This window comes from Heterodontus francisci, chromosome 32 (genome assembly GCF_036365525.1).
Source record: "Heterodontus francisci isolate sHetFra1 chromosome 32, sHetFra1.hap1, whole genome shotgun sequence".
In the NCBI taxonomy this organism is placed as follows: domain Eukaryota; kingdom Metazoa; phylum Chordata; class Chondrichthyes; order Heterodontiformes; family Heterodontidae; genus Heterodontus; species Heterodontus francisci.
The window spans coordinates 11,773,750-11,797,441 of record NC_090402.1 but is presented as its reverse complement, the minus strand read 5'-3'; the positions used below and the strand labels follow the sequence as shown (position 1 = coordinate 11,797,441).

At 45.1% G+C, this 23,692-nt stretch overlaps 1 protein-coding gene across 1 annotated transcript in view; it reads left to right on the top strand.

Annotated features, from left to right (window-relative positions):
- LOC137347631 (alpha-N-acetylgalactosaminide alpha-2,6-sialyltransferase 6-like) overlaps positions 1-23,692 on the top strand; it is a 47,632-nt gene that overhangs the window by 11,538 nt on the left and 12,402 nt on the right. Inside the window, exons 2-3 of the mRNA XM_068012239.1 lie at positions 4,358-4,492; positions 22,873-23,048. The gene's annotated coding sequence lies outside the window, so the exon portion shown is untranslated. The remainder of the gene's footprint in view (positions 1-4,357; positions 4,493-22,872; positions 23,049-23,692) is intronic.

Below are 23,692 nucleotides of genomic sequence, written 5' to 3'. Positions count from 1 at the left end.
TTCACAATCTATATCAGTGATTTGGATGTGAGGATTAAATGTAATATTTCCAAGTTTACAGATGACACAAAACTAGGTGGAAGTGTGAGTTGTGAGGAGGATGCAAAGATGTTTCAAGGGGATTTGGAGAGGCTAAGCGAGTGGGTAAAAATTTGGCAGATGGATTCTAATGTGGAGAAATGTGAGGTTATCCACTTTGGTAGGAAAACAGAAATCCAGGGTATTTCTTGAATAGTGAGAGCCTGGGAAGTGTTGAATTTCAAAGGGACTTGGGTGTCCTTGTTCATGAGCCACTGAAAGCTAACATGCAGGTACAGCAAACAATTAAGAAGGCAAATGGTATGTTGACCTTTATTACAAGAGGATTTGAGTAGAGGAGTAATGATGTCTTACTGCAATTAAATAGAGTCTTGGTTTGACCGCATCTGGAGTATTGTGTGCAGTTTTGGTCTCCTTACTGTTACAAGGTTTTTGTTTTGCATTAAACTTAGAATTCTGTGTGTTTTTAAAAAACTGAAAAAGGATTTTTCAGTGGACATTGACACCTGTAAATAGCTGAAATTTTGGAATGTTTTGAAAGGAAGCTGACTTTGTATACAAGGACAGGAAGGCAAGCAATTTCAAGGAACCCAGCAAAGGGTTTGTCCTCTTCAGAGCAACTCTTTGAATGACAAGGGACACTCTATGTCTGGACATGTGACGTGTTTAGGAAGGTTTTGCTTTCCCTTTGGATCCTTTAAAAAAACAGCGATTGGGACAAAGAGCAGGCATTTGAAATTTGGTTTTGACCTGCCTGGAGATCAGAGAGGAAGACCCAGAGAAAATGTTACCTTCTCTCTGTAAAGAAATCCTGCATCTCTTGAGAAGAAACCCTGTATTTCAGAGGTGGCAATTCCTATTGCCTTCTGTCTCTGAAGAATCCTTGCATTAAGTGTGGTTCCTGTTGCCTCCTGTGTTTTAAGAAATCCTGAAATCTGAAGAAATGTTCTACTGCTAACCTGCAGCTGTAAAACCTAAGAAGACTTGTTGCTGCTCCCTGATGAAAGACCTATATAAAGGCTGCTGCAGTTGAATTGCCTTGAACACCTTCCCATCACAGACTGTTGATAAACCTCACCTGGACAGACTTCGAGTGGTATCTGATTATTCGACTCTGGGACACCTCACCAAACCGAAGAACTTCCTACCAGAACATGTGAAACTAAGTTATTTTATAATTCCTCCATTCCTATGAAACAGCTGTAAACCAAAATCCTTTTTCCCCCGGTTAACCTTTTTTTGAATGTGTGTGTGTGTGCGTGAGGGCTAGGCAAATAAGGAGCTTTACGTATATAGATTTATCTCACTATTGGTTAAGACTTGTTTTTATAATAAATCGTTAATTTTGTTGTTGATTAAAGAAACCTGGTTGGTGTGCTTTATTCTATGGGACGAATAGAGTATATAATTGGCTGTTTTTCGGTAGGTGGTAAGATTTATTGATACGCTGTGGCCTGTGGAGAAGTGGGACCTAATTAACAGTGCACTCCTCCCGTCTCGGTCATAACATTACCTAAGGCCATTAACTGGGCGGCGCAGTGGTTAGCACCGCAGCCTCACCGCTCCAGCGACCCGGGTTCGGTTCTGGGTACTGCCTGTGTGGAGTTTGCAAGTTCTCCCTGTGACTGCCGGGGTTTCTTCCGGGTGCTCCGGTTTCCTCCCACGTGCCAAAGACTTGCAGGTTGATAGGTAAATTGGCCATTGTAAAAAAACTGCCCCTAGCGTAGGTAGCTGGTAGGAGAATTGAGGGAATGTGGGGATGTGAGAGGGAAAAATGGGATTAATATAGGATTAGTATAAATGGGTGGTTGATGGTCGGCATGGACTCGGTGGCCCGAAGGGTCTGTTTCGATGCTGTATGACTCTATGACTGTATATACTTAACATAGAGGGAGTGTAACGAAGGTTCGCCAAACTAATTTCTGGGATGGAGGGATTGTCCTATGAGGAAAGATTAAATAGAATGGACCTTTATTCTCTGGGTTTTAGAAGAATGAGAGGTGAGCTAATTCAAACATACAACGTTCTTACAGGGCTCCACAGAGTTGATGCAGGAAGGTTGTTTTCCCTGGCTGGAGAGTCCAGAACTAGGGGACACATTTTCAGAATAAGGGGCAGGTCTGAGACGAGGAGGAATTTCTTCACTCCAAGGGTGTTGAATCTTTGGAATTCTCTGCCCAGAGGGCTTTGGAGGCTCAGTCATTGAGTTTTTTCAAGACTGAGATCGATAGACTTTTGCATATTAAAAACATCAAGGGATATGGGGATAGTGCAGGAAAATGGTGCTGAAGTAGAAGATTAGCCGTGATCCCATTGGTGTAGCAGGCACGAGGGGCTGAATGGCCTACTCCTGCCCCTATTTCTTATGTTCTTATGTTGTACCTTCCACTCTAGGAAAGACCAGAAGTTTGGTTGTATGTGGGCTTCAGTTGGGGTGGAAACTGAATGACTGCAGTCCTAGGTTGATGAGGAACTGGCTGCTGTAGTCAGGGTCAGGCTGGATGGAGAGTTGAGAGCTGTAGTTTAGTTTAGTTTAGAGATACAGCACTGAAACAGGCCCTTCGGCCCACCGAGTCTGTGCTGACCATCAACCACCCATTTATACTAATCCTACAGTAATCCCACATTCCTATCACATCCCCACCTGTCCCTATATTTCCCTACCACCTACCTATACTAGGGGCAATTTATAATGGCCAATTTACCTACCAACCTGCAAGTCTTTTGGCTTGTGGGAGGAAACCAGAGCACCCGGAGAAAACCCACGCAAACACAGGGAGAACATGCAAACTCCACACAGGCAGTACCCAGAATTGAACCCGGGTCGCTGGAGCTGTGAGGCTGCAGTGCTAACCACTGCGCCACTGTGCTGCCCCAAGCTGAGAGCTGCAGTCAGGGTCAGGCTGGATGGAGATCTGAGAGCTGCAGTCAGGGTCAGGTGAAGAGCTGAGTCAGCGTTGCAGAGGGCAGGGAGCTCACTTGTATGCTTGAGACTGGAAATCTCAGGGAGCAGACAGCTGCAGCAGGTTTCTGGTGAGTGAGGTTAGGAGGGTATGGATCATAAGATGGCACTGAACTTAGGGGCATTAGGACAGGTCGGGCAGAGTGAATAAAACTGTTGTCATGCAGGATTACTGGGAGAGGGGCGGAGGAGTGGGATGAGTTACCAGGGCAGTATCTCAATGGTTGTAACTTCCAAAAGTTTCATTTGGCCTGGGGTGTCATTAGTTGACATTCACCAGACAACAGTATTAGAGGATCATTCGGGTATTTTTTTTATAACACAGGGAAATGGGACAGGAGAGGGGACATGCAGAATTGTTAAGCTGTTGTGTCATGTTACACCATCCAGGACAAAGCAGCCCGCTTGATTGGCACCCCGTCCACAAACATTCACTCCCTTCACCACCGACGCACAGTGGCAGCAGTGTGTACCATCTACAAGATGAGCTGCAGCAACGCACCAAGGCTGCTTTGACAGCACCTTCCAAACCCGCGACCTCTACCACCTAGAAGGACAAGGGCGGCAAATGCATGGGAACACCACCACCTGCAAGTTCCCCTTTAAGTCACACACCTTCCTGACTTGGAAATATATCGCCGTTCCTTCACTGTCACTGGGACAAAATCCAGGAACTCCCTCCCTAACAGCATTGGGTCTATCTGCCCCACATGGACTGCAGCGGTTCAAGAAGGCAGCTCACCACCACCTTCTCAAGGGCAATTAGGGATGGGCAATAAAGGCTGGCCTAGCCAGCGACGCCCACATCCCATGAATGAATAAAAAAACCCGAAAAAACATGTGCTCAGATGCTCTGTGTGTAGCCTAATTGAGGCAAGTCAAGTTTTACTATTTTTAAAATGCTGTGATGCATTTTTTTATTCATCACTAGGATCCTATATAAACTAAGTCTATTAAAATAAAGGTAGGTCAGAAGCGTCAAGGGCGAATGAGGAGGATGATGTTACATCATAGACTAATCAGCTTTGATCAATTCTAGTTTAATATAACCAAAGTACTGAAGCCAGAGCTGATGGCCGTACATGCTTGATAATCAAATTTGTATCCAATCTTCAGAATTCACTTGGTATCCAGGGAACACGATAATATGTAAGCAACAGGTTTACAAGCGGATGTAGTATTTACAGAATGACAGGCAGGTACTCTCAGTACCAGACCTGTCAGAATTTGCAGGCAAGGAGTTTGGATTTGCTGTATCAACAGAGCAGAGGCTCGGACTGATTCTGCCTGTATCTAGGATCGAAGAACATGGTCATGGGTTGCATTGTAACAGTTTACCTTCTTTTACCCAATTAGGATTCAAGCCCAGAAAGGAGCAATCTACTAGATCTGGGTTGTTGACGTTGAAACAAGAAGCAAGAGGAAAGGGAACATTTGTTTTACATGAATAAATTTGATCCCGGGAGCGGTGCAGATTAACTTTCTACTGAGGTAAAAGATGCTGATTACCTGTGTGCAATTTTGAGTAAAACCGAGATTGTGAAGTAGTGAGATTGTCTGTCTTGTCAATATGGATTTTCAGTTAAAAAATAATGACTTACTCCCCCTGCCCCTCAAGTACCTGAGCACTCAGTTGATGGCCACAGAAGGTGTCGGCTTTGAATCCAGACGAGATTCACTCAGTCTTTTATCCATCTGAGTAGAATAAAAGGCTGATCATGTCTTAGGGTGCGGGGAGAACATAATTGATTGAGTGCAGTACTTGTCCACTGTGTGGCTCAGTTGGTAGCATGCTTGCCTCTGTGTCACAAGGTTCTGGGGTCAAGTCCTACTCCAGGGAGTATTGTACTGTCAGAGGTGCTGTGTTTTGGATGAGACATTAACCCAAGGTAAAAGATCCCATGACACTATTTTGGAGAAGTGCGGGGCAGTTCTCCCCAATGTCCTGGCCATTATTTATCCTTCAATCAACATGACAAAAACAGATTATGTGGTCAATATCACATTGCTGTTTGTGGGAGATTGCTGTCCGCATACTGGCTGCTTCGTTTCTTACATTACAACAGTGACTACACTTTAGAAAAAGTACTCATTGGCTGTAAAGCGTTTTGCAATGCCCAGTGGTTGTGAAAGGCACTATATAAATGCAAATCTTTTTTTACCTGAGATATTCCTGGCTGTTTAGCAATGGAAAAGCAGCTTAGCACTGCACCCAAGCACATAAGTGTCTAATAATTAAGTCCTGACTTGAACTTCCTCCTTGGCGCCTACCCCCTTACTCATATCATCTCCTGTTTTAACTCGTGAGTTTCAGGATGTGTGAGGCTGTGGCAGTGTCTGATGAGTTCTTTTGGACCCTGACATGATTTTAACCCTGGTCCTCACGAGTCGTGCTCAGAGCTGATCGCGCCGGGGATAGCTGTCGCTAAATGGTCACACGCTGGGAATTCTGCGACGAGTAACTCACCTCCTGTCTCGCCAATGCCTGTCGATCTACAAGGCACAAGTCAGGAGTGTGCTGGAATGCTCTTCTCTTGCCTCGATGAGTGCAGCTTCAATAACACTGAAGAGGTTCAGCACTATCCAGGACAAAGCAGCTCGCTTGATTGACACCCCATCCACCACCTTCAACATTCACTCCCTCTACCACCGATGCACAGTGGCAACAGTGTCTACCATTCACAAGATTCACTGCAACAACTCACCAAGGCTCCTTTGATAGCACTTTCCAAACCCGTGACCTCTACCACCTAGAAGGTCAAGGGCAGCAGATGCATGGGAACACCACCACCTGCAAGTTCCCCTTTAAGTCACACACCATCTTGACTTGGAACTATATCGCCGTTCCTTCACTGTCGTTGGGTCAAAATCCTGGAACTCCCTTCCAAACAGCACTGTGGGTGTACCTACCCCACATGGACTGCGGTGGTTCAAGAAGGTGGCTCACCACCACCTTCTCAAGCCAATTAGGGATGGGCAATAAATGCTGGCCTGGCCAGCGATGCCCACATCCCCCGAATGAATAAAAACAAATTAGTTGCCAGTCCTGTTCTTTATGTAGCCATGTTTCAGTTATTCCTAATGCATCTGTTTCCTCACTATAGATTATTGCCTCCAGTTCCCCTGTTTTATCTTGGATGCTGTGTACATTGGTGTACGGACAGTTTAATTGTTGTTACTTTTATTTTAGTTTTAACCGTCCTTTTATACTAGTATTTGACACAAAGTTGATATTTTATGGACCAAAATCAGGAACAAGTGGATTTAGTTCCCTATAATGGGAAAATGTAAACCGATAGAAAGAGGTGCACTGTCTCTTTAATAACTGCATTAGTAATCCCAGGCCAGCCATGCTGCTGCAGATTCACTTCCCCCGCACCGTCTGCTCCTTTTGATTTTCTGTTATTTATGTGTACTGCCACTGAAATTAAAGCACAGCTCTGCTAGTCTGTGAAAATTCGTTCGTTCATTTTTTTTTCAGTTCAAAGTAGTGAACTCATTGCAAAGATTTAACTGAGTTGAGAATTGGAGACGTACACTGCAGTCTTAGGTTAGGCTGGGAATTGAACTCGTCGTTCACACCTGCTTCCCTCTGATGATCTGACTGCGTAGTGTACATGGGTTTACTATTACCTGCCAGATGTATCTTGCAATGGTGAGTGGGCCATCTAACTCACAGGAGGTGAGAAACAGAATGCATAGGGATTGAAATAAAAGGTAAGAAGGGATCAATCACATTAACAGGAGTGTATGACAGACCACCTAATAGTGGAAAGGAGTTGGAGCAAGAATTATGGAGGCAAATACGTGAATTGAATAAAGGACATAGAATAATATTCATGGGAGATTTTAACTGCCCCCAAATAACTGGTAAGAGGTAGCAAAAGGGGAAAATGGAATGCAGTTTTTACAATGTGTGTGGGACTCCTTTCTTATCAAGTGAGCTGAATTTTCCGCCCCCCCCCTCCCACTCCCCCAACCGAGGGCTGGAATGGAGGATGGCGTGTCCAAAAATACCGGCACAAGCTGGCATGTCAGTTTCAGGACGTTGTTCCTGGCATCGGCAATGTTATCCAGGCCAGGGAGAGGGCGGGACAGGAATCCTGCTTTCCTCTCTATTGAATCTAATTAATATAGTTTAAAAACTTAAGAGCTTGTTGGAGGGGGAGGGTGGAATTTGAACGGGCGTACGGGTTTCAGGAGCTGTCCATTTCTGATCAGCTAAAAGGAGATGGATACAGAGTGGGGAGCCAGTCATGGCTGCCCCAGGGCATCACCCCAGCCCCATAATAGGGTCAGAGAGGCAAAGCGGGACTCGGCATTTACAAAGGAGGTGCCATTGGCACTGCACAGGTGGCAGGGAGAGTAGGCACAGTGTTTGAGCATTGGATGGGGTTGTCACCCACCTAGCATCGATTGCACCCATGTGACGATCAAGGCACCAGCAAGTGAGATCTATCAACAAGAAGGGCTTCCACTCCCTCAACATTCAACTGCGGCCAGAGAAGAGCTCCCTCTGTGTGTGCGCTCACTTTCCTGGCAGCTGCCATGATTCCGTCATCATCTGCTAGTTCAGGCTGCCTCATGTCTTTACTCCAGCCTGCAAAGTGTGTGGATGGATCCTAGGGGACAAGGGATATCACATGAAAACATGGCTACTCACCCCTCTACAGGAGCCCCAGACAGAAGTGATGCAACCAATGCCACCTGATCAGCAGGACAACTCCTGAGCAGGCCATTGGGCCTCTGAGGATGCCCTTCCAGTATGTGAGCTGGTCAGGTGGCGCCCTCCAATATGCTGCTGTGAGGGTCTTGGTCGTTGTGGTGGTATGTTGCGTTCTCCGTAACTTGGCCTTCCAGAGAGGTATGGACCTTGAGGACAGTGAAGCCCTGGAAGGAGATAGCTCACTGGGGGAAGAGCAGGAGGTGAGAGAGGAGGATTAAATGGAGGCAGGGAGAGTTGATGCTGAATGGAGAGGTGCCCCGGCTGCACAATGAAGTAGCTGGACGTAGCTCGGGGTGCGAAGGACTCTTGAGGATGCCGTGAATATCAGGGATCTCCTGATCCAGCAACGTTTCAGCTGAGCTCCTCTGATCCAAGTTGAGGAGCAGGCATGGAAGGGAGTCTGAGATATTTGTGCTAACACATGCATGCAAGACGCAGCCTGGAACATCTAATGCTTACTGCCAATGAAGGAAGCGCATCTGCCCAGAGGCTTGCCCTCACCAAGGAGGATCCCTTTATCTCTTTCACCACCCCATACCACTTTACCCATCATAGCAGCAGTAATAGGAACCCCAGACATGTGGTTAAACGTGTTAACATTTATACAGTGCAAAGAGAGGAAAACAGTAGACAGAGACAGTAAGAAGACAACCCAGTCACTCAATTAATGTTCTGCATGGTGCAGTGGCCTCCTCCAGGAAGAGGACCTCCCTCCTCTCCTTCATGGTCTGTAACGTTTGATACAGATCGGCATCGATGAAGCAAGGGGCAGCCTTGTCCCAGGTGCCTGGCCTCTGGCTCCCCTGTGACATCTCTCTTCCCTCTGGTGCTGTGGAAGGCTTTGGCACAAAATGCAGATTTCTCTCTCAAGACAACCAGCAGCCTCAGTAATGCTGCTGTGGGGAGTCTAAATCAGTCCCACGCTTCACCTGACCTACCTCCGCTCCTGTCCCCACTGGCTCTAATTGGACAGGAGACCTATCTCCATATCATTTAAGGGCTCACCCCCATGAACATCTTAACTTTAATCAGTTTCCCACTGGAGGCAGATTTCTGACCCGAAAACAAACCTGCCTTCTGTTTCGCACCTCCATGGCAAAAATTCAGCCCAGCATGTCAAAAGCCCAACAAGAGATGGCGCACTGCTGGATCTAGTAATGGGAAATGAACCAGATAGGAGAAGTAACTCTAGGGGAACATCTAGGTAATAGTGATCACAACGTAATAAGGTTTAAGATAAAGACTGAGGAGAGAGACATGCATACATACACTTGCACGCATGCACACAGTGATCATGCACATATGCTGATCACAGACACGTGCGTTCATGAACACACACACTCAATTAAATCAATGCAGCCCTGCAAATCTGGCCTTCTAAGACAGATATTGGATTTTTAATAGCAGTTGTCATTAAGTACAATCTGTATTGTCTCATTCTAAACTGTCAGTAAAGAGTATCAAAGTGGGAACTTTTACAAAGGTGGGTAAGCAACATATAAGACACAGAGCATCTACCAGGTTGCAATATTGGTGGGTTGAACATTAACAGCTTGAGATACGCAGATGACACTGCACTGATTGTAGAGTCAGAAGAGGCTCTACATGAAATAGTGAACAAAGTGAATGCAAGGAGTGTGGAACATGGATTAAGAGTCAATGTGAAGAAATCCAAGACAATGGTGATAAGCAGAAACCTAACCCCGGAAGTGAAAATTGAAGTAAATGGACAAGCTCTGGAACAAGTAAGAAGGTTTACATACATTGGGCAGGTTATCACAGATGATGGGAGATCTGACTGTGAGATCAAAAGGAGAATTGAGATAGCCAAGACCAGCTTTGTCAGAATGAAGGACTTGTTAACATCAAAGAAACTGACTCTGAATCTTGGGAAAAGAATGCTGAAGTGCTACATTTTGACTTCTATGTTATATTTCTCAGAGACATAGACAACAAGCAAGGAGATTATTGATAAGCTGAATGCATTTAGAGGTGGACATATCGGAGGATGTTCCGCATATCCTACACAGACAGAAAGACTAATGAGGAAGTGCTGGAAATGGCTGGAGGAAAGAGGAAATAAGTGCATCACATCAAAGAGAAAAAGATACAATACTTCAGACACATTGTTAGAGCAGGAGGTAGACAGAGACAATTATTAGAAGGAAAGATCGATGAAAGATCGATACATTCACGGAGAAGACTCGGAGGGCGGAGTTCCAGACCGGTAAGTATAAAAAACTTACCTCGGGGATTCGCGGCCTACATTCACGGAGAAGACTCGGAGGGCGGAGTTCCAGACCGGTAAGTATAAAAAACTTACCTCGGGGATCCGCGGCCTACATTCACGGAGAAGACTCGGAGGGTGGAGTTCCAGCCCGGTAAGTATAAAAAACTTACCTCGGGGATCCGCGGCCTACATTCACGGAGAAGACTCGGAGGGCGGAGTTCCAGCCCGGTAAGTATAAAAAACTTACCTCGGGGATCCGCGGCCTACATTCACGGAGAAGACTCGGAGGGCGGAGTTCCAGCCCGGTAAGTATAAAAAACTTACCTCGGGGATTCGCGGCCGACATTCACGGAGAAGACTCGGAGGGCGGAGTTCCAGACCGGTAAGTATAAAAAACTTACCTCGGGGATTCGCGGCCTACATTCACGGAGAAGACTCGGAGGGCGGAGTTCCAGACCGGTAAGTTACCTCGGGTGGGGAAAAAAAACTGAAAAACTGACGTCACAGGAAAGCTGTGACCTGATTGGCCGGTAGGGAATCTGTACCGAATTTGAAAATAAAACTGATAAAAATTGATTAAAATCCTAATTAACTAATTAATAAGTAGAGTAACTAAAGGAGGAAGTGATTACTGTATTTAGTTAGCATTTAATATTTATTGTAGAAATCTAGCACCAGGGACCACATAGTTAAGTGTATTGTAATTTAGTAAGGATTTAATAAGTATTTATTTTAAATTAATTTATTAATTAGTGATAGAAATGTCAGTTAGAGGGGTAAAGTGCTTCACCTGTGAGATGTGGGAGGTCCGTGATGCTTCCAGCGTTCTGGACAACTACATTTGCAGGAAGTGTACCCAGTTGCAGCTCCTCACAGACCGCATGGATCGGTTGGAGCGGCAACTGGATGCACTTAGGAGCAAGCAGGTGGCGGAAAGCGTCATAGACAGGAGTTTTAGAGAAGTGGTTACACCCAAGGTGCAGGCAGATAGATGGGTGACCGCTAGAAGGGGCAGGCAGTCAGTGCAGGAATCCCCTGTGGCTATCCCCCTCTCTAACATGTATACCGTTTTGGATACTGTTGGGGGGGATGGCCTATCAGGGGAAAACAGCAGCAGCCAGAGCAGTGGCACCACGGCTGGCACGGTTGTTCAGCAGGGAGGGACAAAGCACAGAAGAACAATAGTTATAGGGGACTCTATAGTCAGAGGCACAGATAGGCGCTTCTGTGGACGTGAAAGAGACTCCAGAATGGTATGTTGCCTCCCTGGTGCCAGGGTCAAGGATGTCTCTGAACGGACAGGGGGCATTCTGAAGGGGGGGGGTGAACAGCCAGAGGTTGTGGTACACATCGGTACCAATGACATAGGCAGGAAGAGTGATGAGGTCCTGCAGGGGGAGTTTAGGGAGTTAGGTAGTAAGTTAAAAAACAGGACCTCTAGGGTTGTAATCTCTGGATTACTCCCTGTGCCACGTGCCAGTGAGGCTAGAAATAGGAAGATAGTGCAGCTAAACACGTGGCTGAGCAGCTGGTGTAGAAGGGAGGGTTTCAGATATCTGGACCATTGGGCTGTCTTGAGGGACAGATGGGACCTGTACAAGAAGGACGGGTTGCATCTAAACTGGAGGGGCACTAATATCCTGGCTGCAAGGTTTGCTAGCGTCACTCGGGAGGGTTTAAACTAGTGTGGCAGGGGGGTGGGAACCAGAGCAGTAGGACAGCTAGTGAAATAAATGAGGAGGACATAGTAAATAAGGCCAGTAGGACTAAGAGGAAGAGCAGGCAGGGAGATGTTGCTGAGCACAGCGGGACTGGTGGTCTGAAGTGCATTTGTTTCAATGCGAGAAGTATAACAGGTAAGGCAGATGATCTTAGAGCTTGGATTAGTACTTGGAAATATTATATTGTTGCTATTACAGAGACTTGGTTGAGGGAAGGGCAGGATTGGCAGCTAAATGTTCCAGGATTTAGAAGCTTCAGGCGGGATAGAGGGGGATGTAAAAGGGGTGGGGGAGTTGCATTACTGGTTAAGGAGAATATCGCAGCTGTACTGCGGGAGGACACCTCAGAGGGGTCATGCAGCGAGGCAATATGGGTGGAGCTCAGGAATAGGAAGGGTGCAGTCACGATGTTGGGGGTTTACTACAGGCCTCCCAACAGCCAGCTGGAGGTAGAGGAGCAGATATGTAGACAGATTTTGGAAAGATGTAAAGGTAACAGGGTTGTGGTGGTGGGTGATTTTAACTTCCCCTATATTGACTGGGACTCACTTAGTGCTAGGGGTTTGGATGGGGCAGAATTTGTGAGGAGCATCCAGGAGGGCTTCTTGAAACAGTATGTAGATAGTCCAACTAGGGATGGGGCCATTCTGGACCTGGTATTGGGGAATGAGCCCGGCCAGGTGGTCGAAGTTTCAGTGGGGGAGCATTTCGGGAGCAGTGACCATAATTCCATAAGTTTTAAGGTACTTGTGGATAAGAATAAGTGTAGTCCTCGGGTGAAGGTGCTAAATTGGGGGAAGGCTAATTATAACAATATTAGGCAGGAACTGAAGAATTTAGATTGGGGGCGGCTGTTTGAGAGTAAATCAACATCTGACATGTGGGGGTCTTTCAAATGTCAGTTGGTTAGAATCCAGGACCAGCATGTTCCTGTGAGGATGAAGGATAAGTTTGACAAGTTTTGGGAAGCTTGGATAACGCGGGATATTGTGAGCCTAGTCAAAAAGAAAAAGGAAGCATTTGTAAGGGCTGGAAGGCTAGGATCAGACAGAGCACTTGAGGAATATAAAGACAGTAGGAAGGAACAAAGAAAATTACAGCACAGGAACAGGCCCTTCGGCCCTCCAAGCCTGCGCCAATCCAGATCCTCTATCTAAACATGTCGCCATTTGGAACTTAAGCAAGGAGTTAGGAGGGCTAACAGGGGTCATGAAAAGTCATTGGCAAACATGATTAAGGAAAGTCCCAAGGCTTTTTATACATATGTAAAGAGCAAGAGGGTAACCAGGGAAAGGGTTGGCCCACTCAAGGACAGAGATGGGAATCTATGCGTGGAGCCAGAGGAAATGGGCAAGGTGCTAAATGAGTACTTTGCATCAGTATTCACCAAACAGAAGGACTTGGTGGATGATGAGCCTAGGGAAGGGAGTGCAGATAGTCTCAGTCATCTCATCATCAAAAAGGAGGAGGTGTTGGGTGTCTTGCAAAGCATTAAGGTAGATAAGTCACCAGGGTCTGATGGGATCTACCCTAGAATACTGAGGGAGGCAAGGGAGGAAATTGCTGGGGCCTTGACAGAAATCTTTGCATCCTCATTGGCTACAGGTGAGGTCCCAGAGGACTGGAGAATAGCCAATGTTGTTCCTTTGTTTAAGAAGGGTGGCAAGGATAATCCAGGAAATTATAGGCCGGTGAGCCTTACGTCAGTGGTAGGGAAACTATTAGAGAGGATTATTCGGGACAGGATTTACTCCCATTTGGAAACAAACGAACTTATTAGCGAGAGACAGCATGGTTTTGTGAAGGGGAGGTCGTGTCTTATAAATTTGCTTGAGTTTTTTGAGGAAGTGACGAAGATGATTGATGAAGGAAGGGCAGTGGATGTTATCTATATGGACTTCAGTAAAGCCTTTGACAAGGTTCCTCATGGCAGACTGGTACAAAAGGTGAAGCCACACGGGATCAGAGGTGAGCTGGCAAGATGGATACAGAACTGGCTCGGTCATAGAAGACAGAGGGTATCAGTGGAAGGGTGCTTTTCTGAATGGAGGGATGTGACTAGTGGTGTTCCGCAGGGATCAGTGCTGGGACGTTTTCTGTTTGTAGTATATATAAATGATATGGAGGAAAATGTAGCTGGTCTGATTAGTGAGTTTGCGGACGACACAAAGGTTGGTGGAGTTGCGGATAATGATGAGGATTGTCAGAGGATACAGCAGGATATAGATCAGTTGGAGACTTGGGCGGAGAATTGGCAGATGGAGTTTAATCCGGTCAAATGTGAGGTAATGCATGTTGGAAGGTCTAATGCAGGTGGGAGGTATACAGTAAATGGCAAAACCCTTAGGAGTATTGACAGGCAGAGAGATCTGGGCGTACAGGTCCACAGGTCACTGAAAGTGGCAACACAGGTGGATAAGGTAGTCAAGAAGGCATACGGCATGCTTGCCTTCATCGGTCGGGGCATAGAGTATAAAAATTGGCAAGTCATGTTGCAGCTGTACAGAACCTTAGTTAGGCCACACTTAGAATATTGCGTGCAATTCTGGTCGCCACACTACCAGAGGACATGGAGGCTTTGGAGAGGGTACAGAGGAGGTTTACCAGGATGTTGCCTGGTCTGGAGGGCATTAGCTATGAGGAGAGATTGGAAAAACTTGGATTGTTTTCACTGGAACGACGGAGGTGGAGGGGCGACATGATAGAGGTTTACAAAGTTATGAGTGGCATGGACAGAGTGGATAGTCAGAAGCTTTTTCCCAGGGTGGAAGAGTCAGTTACTAGGGGACATAGGTTTAAGGTGCGAAGGGCAAAGTTTAATGGGGATGTGTGAGGCAAGTTCTTTACACAGAGGGTGGTGAGTGCCTGGAACTTGCTGCCAGGGGAGGTGGTGGAAGCAGATACGATAGCGATGTTTAAGAGACATCTTGACAAATACATGAATAGGAAGGGAATAGAGGATGGGCCCCAGAAGTGCAGAAGGTTTTAGCTTAGGCAGGCATCAAGATCGGCGCAGGCTTGGAGGGCCGAATGGCCTGTTCCTGTGCTGGACTGTTCTTTGTTCTTTGAAAATGTAGGAGAGGGAAACAGAAAAGAAAATGGATGACAGATATATTGGACTGGATGCAGTTGGCCTATGCAGAACGTGTAAGGACAGCACAGGACAGACAGAGGTGGAGATTTATGACAGTCAACCTTCTGGGAGGAAGATGACACCATCGGACGAACCAAAGTCCAACTTTATTTTTCTAAGTTTTGTCTCATTTGGTGATTTATTTTGCTTATTAAGGTGAAGAAATAGCAATACTGAGGAATGGATACATTTCCACATGAGGCACAGTTTCAGTATTAGGGTGTGGTGCAGGTGAATGCAGGGTAAAGCTCCTGATGCTCTACCCCAGCAATGCATCACGGATTAACTGATGAAAGGTCTTTGCTGAAGCATTAACATGTCCTTTCCCTTCGAATGCTGATGTGCGTTTCTAGAATTTTTTTGTTTTTATTTCATTAAAAAAAAATTTCAGCCAACTGTCACCTACTACACCACAGTGTCATTTCATTTCATGATACCCGCCAATCCTGTGGCTGGGGTGTTAATGCCAGTTAAAATTAAAGTGGGGTAGCTTTGTGGCTGAAATAAACGTAAAATACTGCAGATGCTGGGAATCTGAAATAAAAATAAAAAGTGCTGGAAATACTCAGCAGGTCTGGCAGCAGCTGTGGAGAGAGAAGCAGAGTTAACGTTTCAGGTCTGCAGAAGGTTAATGGGTGATTTGATTGAGGTTTTTAGGATTTTTGAAAGGAATTGATAGGGTAGATAGAGAAAAACTTTTTCCACAGCTGGGGGAGTCGAGGACAAGGGGACAAAACCTTACAATCAGAGCCAGGCCATTCTGGAGAGAAGCTCGGAAACACCTCATCACACAAAGGGTGGTTGAGGTGTGGAACTCTCTCCCACAAAAAGCAGTGGATGTGAGCTCACTTAATAATTTTAACTCTTGCGATTGATAGATTTTGGCTCGACATAGGTATTAAGGGATATGGAGCCAAGACGGATGGATGGAGTTGAAATACAGATCAGCCATGAGCTCATTGAATGGCAGAACAGGCTCGAGGGGCTGAATGGCCTACTATTCCTGTATCATAATCCATCGTTTCCAAATGGCTTGATATCAAAATATCCCCTCCCAAGAGTATCCAGCCTCTGCTAAGCAGTGATTCATTGGGGTAGGTTTCATATGCGCAGACACTCTGGTTCCTCATCTGACTGCCTATTGAAGGGGTCTGAGGTTCCTTTTTAATATAAACCCTCCACCTGGGAAAGACCATCTTGAAATATCTATTAAGTATTGAATCATTTATTCAGTGTATTCAACAGGCAATTGTGTAGTTAGCTTGGTTAAAAGCCTGTGATTAAACTTAGTCATTATAGCTTGGACCACACGGGGTAGTTTCAGTATGCTTTCAGCTCTCTGCATAATATGTTTTTTTAAACTTCTTGAATAATGCAATCTTGCATGTCTGAGAAAAGAGGCAGGCTGTTCTTTGCCAAGGAGAGATAGGCAAGCAACTGTGAGCATGGCCTTGATGAAGACAGTGCTCCACAGAGACTCTGGGACCAGACTTGGGTATGTGATCAACCGTTTGTCGAAAATTGCAGCAGATCGGCGAGGAAACTGCACAAAGAAAGGTTAAAGGTCTGCAGCCTGGACTGAGGTAACCTTTAGACATAGGAACATCACCTGACCTAGGTCCTACTATTGGTAGCCTTCGACAGGCCCCTTCTAATTAGGAGATGTGGGGAAGCAGCCTTCAGGGGGTAATGCTTGCTGATCATCAGTCATTATTTTCGATTATAAAAATGAGCTCAAATGTCATGCTGTTGGGTAGAGAAATAGCATGACTAGGGCATACCAGCCTGTTGCAACTGTGCTGTTGCTAGAATACAACTTTATCCTCAACACAACCTGGGTGAGCCTTACCTTTGTTTCTTCGTATTAAATTGCTGTTTGGTATACTCTACCTGACTCTTGTTCCAAAAAAATTACTCAACTGTTACCAATTGGTTCATGTCAGACAATCCTTTATCTTCCTGTGAGGGGGTACAAAAGCCAACTGGGGTCCTCTAAACACTGCAGCCTGAATGTACTGCCTCCCATGGCCCTTTGTTGTTGAACTTTAGACCATGACGCCTATGTGGCCTCTGTAGGGCAATATTACCCCACTGTTTATGTGTGATCTAGACATGAGTGCCGTCAGTCTTTTTGGCTGCAGAAGACATTACAGCTGAGCTTAGTCCTTTCCTCATCTGGCGTCCAGTTGTGCACTTTTCACCAGGGGTCACTGGATGGTGATCAAGAGCGGGAGCCCAAGCTGATTGCTTTCTTTCCCTCTCTCTCTAGAGCAAAAGGCTGTGGGTGCCAGGATAATTGGAGCTTTCAAGAGTAAGATTGATAGATTTTGTTAGGTAAGGATATCTGGGGATGTGGAGCAATGTAGTTGAGGTGTAGATCAGCATGATCTAATTAAATGGCAGAGAACGCTTGAGGGGCTGAATGGCCCACTCCTGTTCCTGTGTTCCAAGAGGCGCTGAGGCCAGTGGTGGTTCTCAGCATTGATTTGGCACAAATCGGGAATTAAACCCAAGACCTTTCTCGTCTTTATGGCTCAGTACTGCAACACACAGAGCATTTACCTACTGAACCAGAGGGGATACACACACGCAAAAGAAAAGACTTCGATTGGGAACACCCATCTCCTCTCAAGACTAGAGGAAATATCATTCGCATTCTGTTCCCTCCCGGACATCGCCATTCATAAAGCTGTAGAGTATTTTAAATTTAAAAAAACATACTATTGCTTGTCATGCTCCACTCCGCAAAATGATTTTGCTTCAGAGAAGCTGGGAATACTTTGAAAGTTGAAAAGGGTTTTCAGGGATCATGTGACATGTCAGAACAAAGAGATAACAGGAAATGGATGAGCAATTGAATATTCCTTACAATTTTGTTTTTGATTTTTGAGTCTGTATGTTTATCCCAATGGTACAGCAATGATGCCTTGCACCCCTACTGACAGTGACTGTGTGTGCCTGATCTCAGCTATAATGCTATGGGGAGGCGTTAGCGGAGAGGAAGGGAGGAAATAATCACAAGAAGATTCCCCTCACCCTGGCTACCACCCAACTGCGCTCATATACACCATCGCAGCTGGTTCAAAGCAGGGCTGCTACTGTAATAAACAGCCCAGGGAAACAGAAGACTGAAACAGAGATCCATTCCCTCAAAATGAAATGGAGTTGAGCGGATGGCAGTATCGTCGAGAGCATTTTATTTTTCTGCCCGGGATAACAGTGTTCCGAAATGTTGAGCTGAATTTTTACCAGCCCCTCGACACCGTGGGTTGTGGTGGGAAGGCCCATGAAATACTAGCGGGATCAGCCCGGCCCACGACGCCCAGCGGCTATTAGTGGTGGCGGCAAGGCCTCGGTGTGGCCTTCGTTAAAATATTGAAATTAGATGCATTAACATGCAAATAAACTTACCTGCCGCCGCCGGCTGTCCCACGCCGATTTTACGGCCAACCAGCCACAACTTGCACACCTTCGGCACTCCATTGGAGTCATCGGGGGTGGCTGCTCCGCCTCCTCAATTTAAATGAGCCCCTGTGTATAATATCGCGGGGGCTCTGCGGCGATACTCCTGTGTCGGCAGTGTGCTGATAATATTCAGCCCCGGTAGTTTTACCCTTTTCTTTTAGTGCTTTGTGTTTGAAATTTGATCTGGGTATTTAGTGATGTAACTGAATCCAAACCCTCAGCAGCAGTATTAGCAAATGAATATTGTAAACGTAAACTGGAAGTTACTTTTCGTAAAGTAACATTTACCTGTGGAGATGCCGTGGCCACAATAGGAAAACAAGCTACAACCATGACTGCAAAACGTAAGACTTACTTTATATAGTAAAGAGATTTCTTTATGCAGTCTCTGCCATGACATTTTCCTCACCCCCTCCCATGTACTGCTTTTACTTTTGGGGCTCTGAATCTGTATTTTCTCTTCAGTTTCTCTGTTTAATTTCTCATAGGCAGAAGCCTTTGCCAATGCCATTTTTGAGCCAGCTGCTATTAGCTGTACAGGGTAATTTTGAAATACTTTCATCTACTGGGGAAAACTTCTGCAAAAGTTATTAAGTCTTACCTCACGCACTCCCACCCAACCCACCACAATCAGGTCCTGAAATAAATGTTGTGCTATACAAGGTTAAATTGGTCTATTGATTATAGCATTCAATGAATCCGTGGGATTTCTTGGGCCGCCAGCTAGCATAATTATCCTGCCCTCTGGATCATGCTATCTGAAAGAGAGTTTGCTTATTTTGAATGCAGTCCTGATTTCTCAGCTTCACTGTCGCACAGGTTTGAGGGGCGTCTCGGTGAAGTGGAGCTTGGTTGTTTTCTTGCTTTGTAGGTACCCCAATATACGGCACTCATCAAAGCAGTATTCAGGTTCTGCCAGGCAAGCTTTGTTCTGGGTTTGTCGCTGGCTCTGATTAAAGTGGGATGCGATGTAAAAGCTTGATCACAGAATTACTGTGTAGGCAGTAAGTTATGTGGACACTAATGGGTTCTGCAAAGCAACCTGTCGAGTTGTAAATCTGATGAATTGCTGTGGTGAATTCATAAACTATGGGAGTGTTTGACTCTCTCCACAGAACCTGTTATTTTATGGAGCATAAATATGTATGTTTAATTTTTCCGATCTCTAATTTGTCCATAACAATTTGTCTCATTGATCTTCATGTTTTTAGTGTTATGGGGGTAGAGTTGTTGGCAGCAATAATTCATTTACACTACTCCATGAAAGGTTTTGATGGGGATAAACTGTTTTCACTGGCAGGTGGCTCAGCAACTGAAGGACACAGATTTCAGATGATTGGCAGAAGAGCTAGAGGGGAGATGAGCAGAATTTATTTTACACAATGAGTTGTTAGGATCTGGGATCGGTTATATACTTGAATTGGATATATATTTGAAAAGAAAAAGTTCGGAGAGCTATGGGGAAAGAGTGATTCATTGGATAGATCTTTCAAAGATCCTGTACGGATATAATGGACTGAATGGTCGTTTCCTGCGAGATATGCATTTATGATTTATAGGTCTGGAAATTTTGTAAATAGATATATCTATCTTGAAGTCCAGGATGATGCATAGGATGAAGGTTTATTATAGATATAGTTATCTATGGTGAAATGTCTGCTTTTGTGCTGTATGATTATAGCTATAGTATAAAAGGTGATCCTGCGCTCGTAGATGGGAGCAGTGTTCGATGGGGGTACACGTTGGGAAATCTCCCAAGATCCTTTCCCTGCAGGGGCCCCCACCCTACTGGCAGTGCCAAATCACCCTTATGAACAAGGTGGTATAACTTCCATTGAAGGCTCACAGTATCATCATATACATCTGTTTTATTACTGATTACTGATGAGGGGTGGGGCAGTGCAGGATTGGGTGGGCAGTGTTGCAGGTAGCAAACATATGCGTTTAGCACCCATGCATGGTACCAAAGTGGCTTGTCACGTGGTTTTCCTTTCCGGACTTTCTCTTAACATTTGAGGAAATCCGCAGTTGCACAGGAATGTTGAGCATGTGACCTTTTACAGCATTTGTGCAAATCTGGTAAAAGTGATTCCACGGTCTGACTGGGCTTTGGATCTCATTTGTAAACAGTGGGGGTTTATTCTCAATCCCAACAGTAAATAATCAAATCAAACTTTAAAGTTTACCAGGAGAAGCCACTTGAAATATTGGGTGGTCACATTACGTTGCTGTGAAGTAATTTCTGCTTTGAAGAAGTAGAAATTTATTATTAACATTTTGAGAGTCTGGCTGTTCCCATGTCTTGGGTGCAGTGCGAACACATGCGAGCAGAGGGAGTGTGATCCGCAGCCTGGTGCATTATTTGGACGTTGCCAGCTGTAAACCAAGTGCTGCAGCTCCCAGCTTGAGACTGATAATGCAGTATAACTTCAGTCATGGGCCTGCACTGTTTGTTTTTAAACTTCCTACTAGTATGTCTTGGAATTATTCCGTTACTTTGTGTTTTTCCAACAAATGCCTGTAAGAAACATTTCTTTTTTAAAGAGTGGGTGTCACGCGATTGAAATTGTTTTTAAATTTATACAAAAGTTTGTCAAGTGTAGATATATAACAAGGCATTTATAGAAACTTCACCTGTTTATTAACACATTAATTATGATTCCCTACTCACACCCACAGTAAAATTAATCTTTGTTGGTATTGCTACTGATGTTGACCAATTACACCCATTTTGTTTCCCGTGCATTATCATCTTTTTTAAAAGAAAGCCATAATGGTTTAATTAAAGAATTATGCCTTCATGTTTGTATTGTTTTACCAGTTTGAGACTGCTAACTGTTTGACATGTCCTTTTTGTTTCTGTTTAATTATTCAGCCTATCCTCAATGGGCTGTGAAGAGCCTGTTACACTGTTTAAAGGGGTGTCCCACTCTATTTTTTAATAATTTAATTTTTTGATCCCCTTTTCCCTTTGTGGATCTTCCCTGATGCGCGATGCAGGATACGCGACTTGAGGGCACTGAACCTGTGGTTGACTTCAGGGGGTGCCAACTCTTTGACCTCGTTTTTGCTGCCACCAATGATGTTACTGTTTCAGTCTCCTCACCACCTTACTGAATAAGACAGTCGAGCTCAGGAACCCAGCATGTGCCACAGTGTCTTGGGTTTTAGTGCCCTGCAGTCCGGTGCTGACCTTTTTATATTTGTGCTATTATCTGAAATATAGATATATATATACAGGAGTTCCTGTGTCAGCCCTGACTCAGTGGATAGCTCTCCCTCAACTATAAGTCAGAAGGTTGTGGGTTCAAGTCCCACTCCAGTGACTTAAGTACAAATACAGCCAAAGACTTGCGGGTTGATAGGTAAATTGGCCATTGTAAATTGCCCCTAGTGTAGGTAGGTGGTAGGGGAAGGTGGGGATGTGGTAGGGAATATGGGATTAATGTAGGATTAGTATAAATGGGTGGTTGTTGGTTGGCACAGACTGGGTGGGCCGAAGGGCCTGTTTCAGTGCTGTATCTCTCTGTGACTAATTTCTGGACTCATGCTCCATGAGGGAGTGCTGCATTGTCGGAGGTGCTGTCATTCAAATGAGACGTTAAACTGAAGCCCTGTCTGGCCCCTCAGGTGAGTGTATAAGTTGCCAAAGCACGATTTTGAAGAAGAGCAGGGGTTATCCCCGGTGTCCTGGCCAATATTTATCCCTCAATCAATATCACAAAAACAAATGATCTGGTCATTATCACACTACCATTTGTGGGATCTTGCTGTGTGCAAATTGGGGCCGCATTTCTTGCGTTACAACAGTGACTACACTTCAAAAGTACTTAATTGTCTCTGAAGCACTTTGGGAGCGTTCTCTGGCATGAAAGGCGCTATATAAATCCAAGTCTTTCTTTCACTGCTTTTCCTTCATGGAAAACAGCTAGGTCAACAACAACAACTTGCATTTATATAGCAGCTTTAAAGTAGTAAACTGTCCCAAAATGCTTCACGGGAGCATTATCAAACAAAGGTTGACACCGAGCAACGTAAGGAGATATTAAGGCAAATGACCAAAGGCTGGATCAAAGAGGTAGGTTTTGAGGAGCATCTTAAAGGAGGAAAGAGAGGTAAAGAGGCGGAAAAGTTTAGGGAAGGAATTCCAGAGTTTAGGGCCTCAGCAGCTGAAGGTATGGTCACCAATGGTGGAGCAATTAAAATCGGGGACGCACAGGAGGCCAGAATTGGAGGTGCAGATATATTGGAGGCTTGCTGTAGTGAGCACGTGTTCTTTTCTTTCTTTTGCATGTTCTTTTGTTTTGCTTTTTGTTTCTTTTGTAACCTTGCAATGTAACAACCATATACTGCAATGAAAGTTAAGGTCGGACTTCATCTCTCTTTGTAATTGATGGGATCCAACAGTTCCTCCTGCCAGTAATGAAAACAGATACATCTGTCCTTGTTAAAGTTGCCTTTGACTGCTTCCTGTTTAGAATACAGTCAAGACACCACAAAAAATTATTTAATCGAATGACTTTTTATCAATAATCTAAATGGTGTGATTTTTCCTGAAGCCTTTTACATTTCAGTTTATTTTGTTGTTGCTTTCAGTTTTTAAGTGGCAGAAGAACATAGTGTGAGCATTCTCTGTTCAATCTTCCTGAATCAAGAGAAGTCTGCTGCCTTGAAGTGACACCGAGTCCTGAGCACCGGCAGTTTTCTGTACACGTTTTGGGGCATAATTTTGTGTTGGAAGCTGCCCAGTTGGAGCAATCTGCATTGAAAAGGTATTGCATTTCATTTTCTTTCCATTTTGTATTGAGAGTTGTCTTGGATGCCTGGTGCTGCCCTTTGGCAAAAATGATCTCGCCGCCCTCTCAACTGAGGCACGGACGTTCTCCTGGAACTTAGTTTCCCCTTGCTGCTTCTGACCAAAGAACATGTTGGGAAGCAGGCATAAACGGGATGTGCTTGGGGAAAATCAGTCTGGCTGCCCTCTTGGAGACTGGCTGCCTGTGCAGGCTGGAAAGTGCGCTTCAAACATTGGAAGGCTGCAGGAACTTCCTCTTGTCTTCACTGGTTTTCCCTGTTCTTCCAGGGGCTGCAGAGTAGGATGATTCATGTAATAAAGCAGATGGTGGTTGAGCCCACCCAGCATGTCAGTGATGCAGTTTTCCCATTCACCAAGGGAGTTGATGACCAAAAATGAAAGTTGTGATTGATTGGTACACTTGCAGTTTTTGCACTGCTCCAGGAATTTTCCCAACAGTATAAATGGGGTGGATTCCAATGCACCAGGAGTTTCAGCATCAAGTAGAAGCAGTTGGAACATGCCATGTCCTTGATATGCACGCCTGACAGCACGTGTTCTCAAACTCAACCCTATAAATTCAACATTAGATGATCTTTTCAGGGTCCGCTTTTCTGTGTC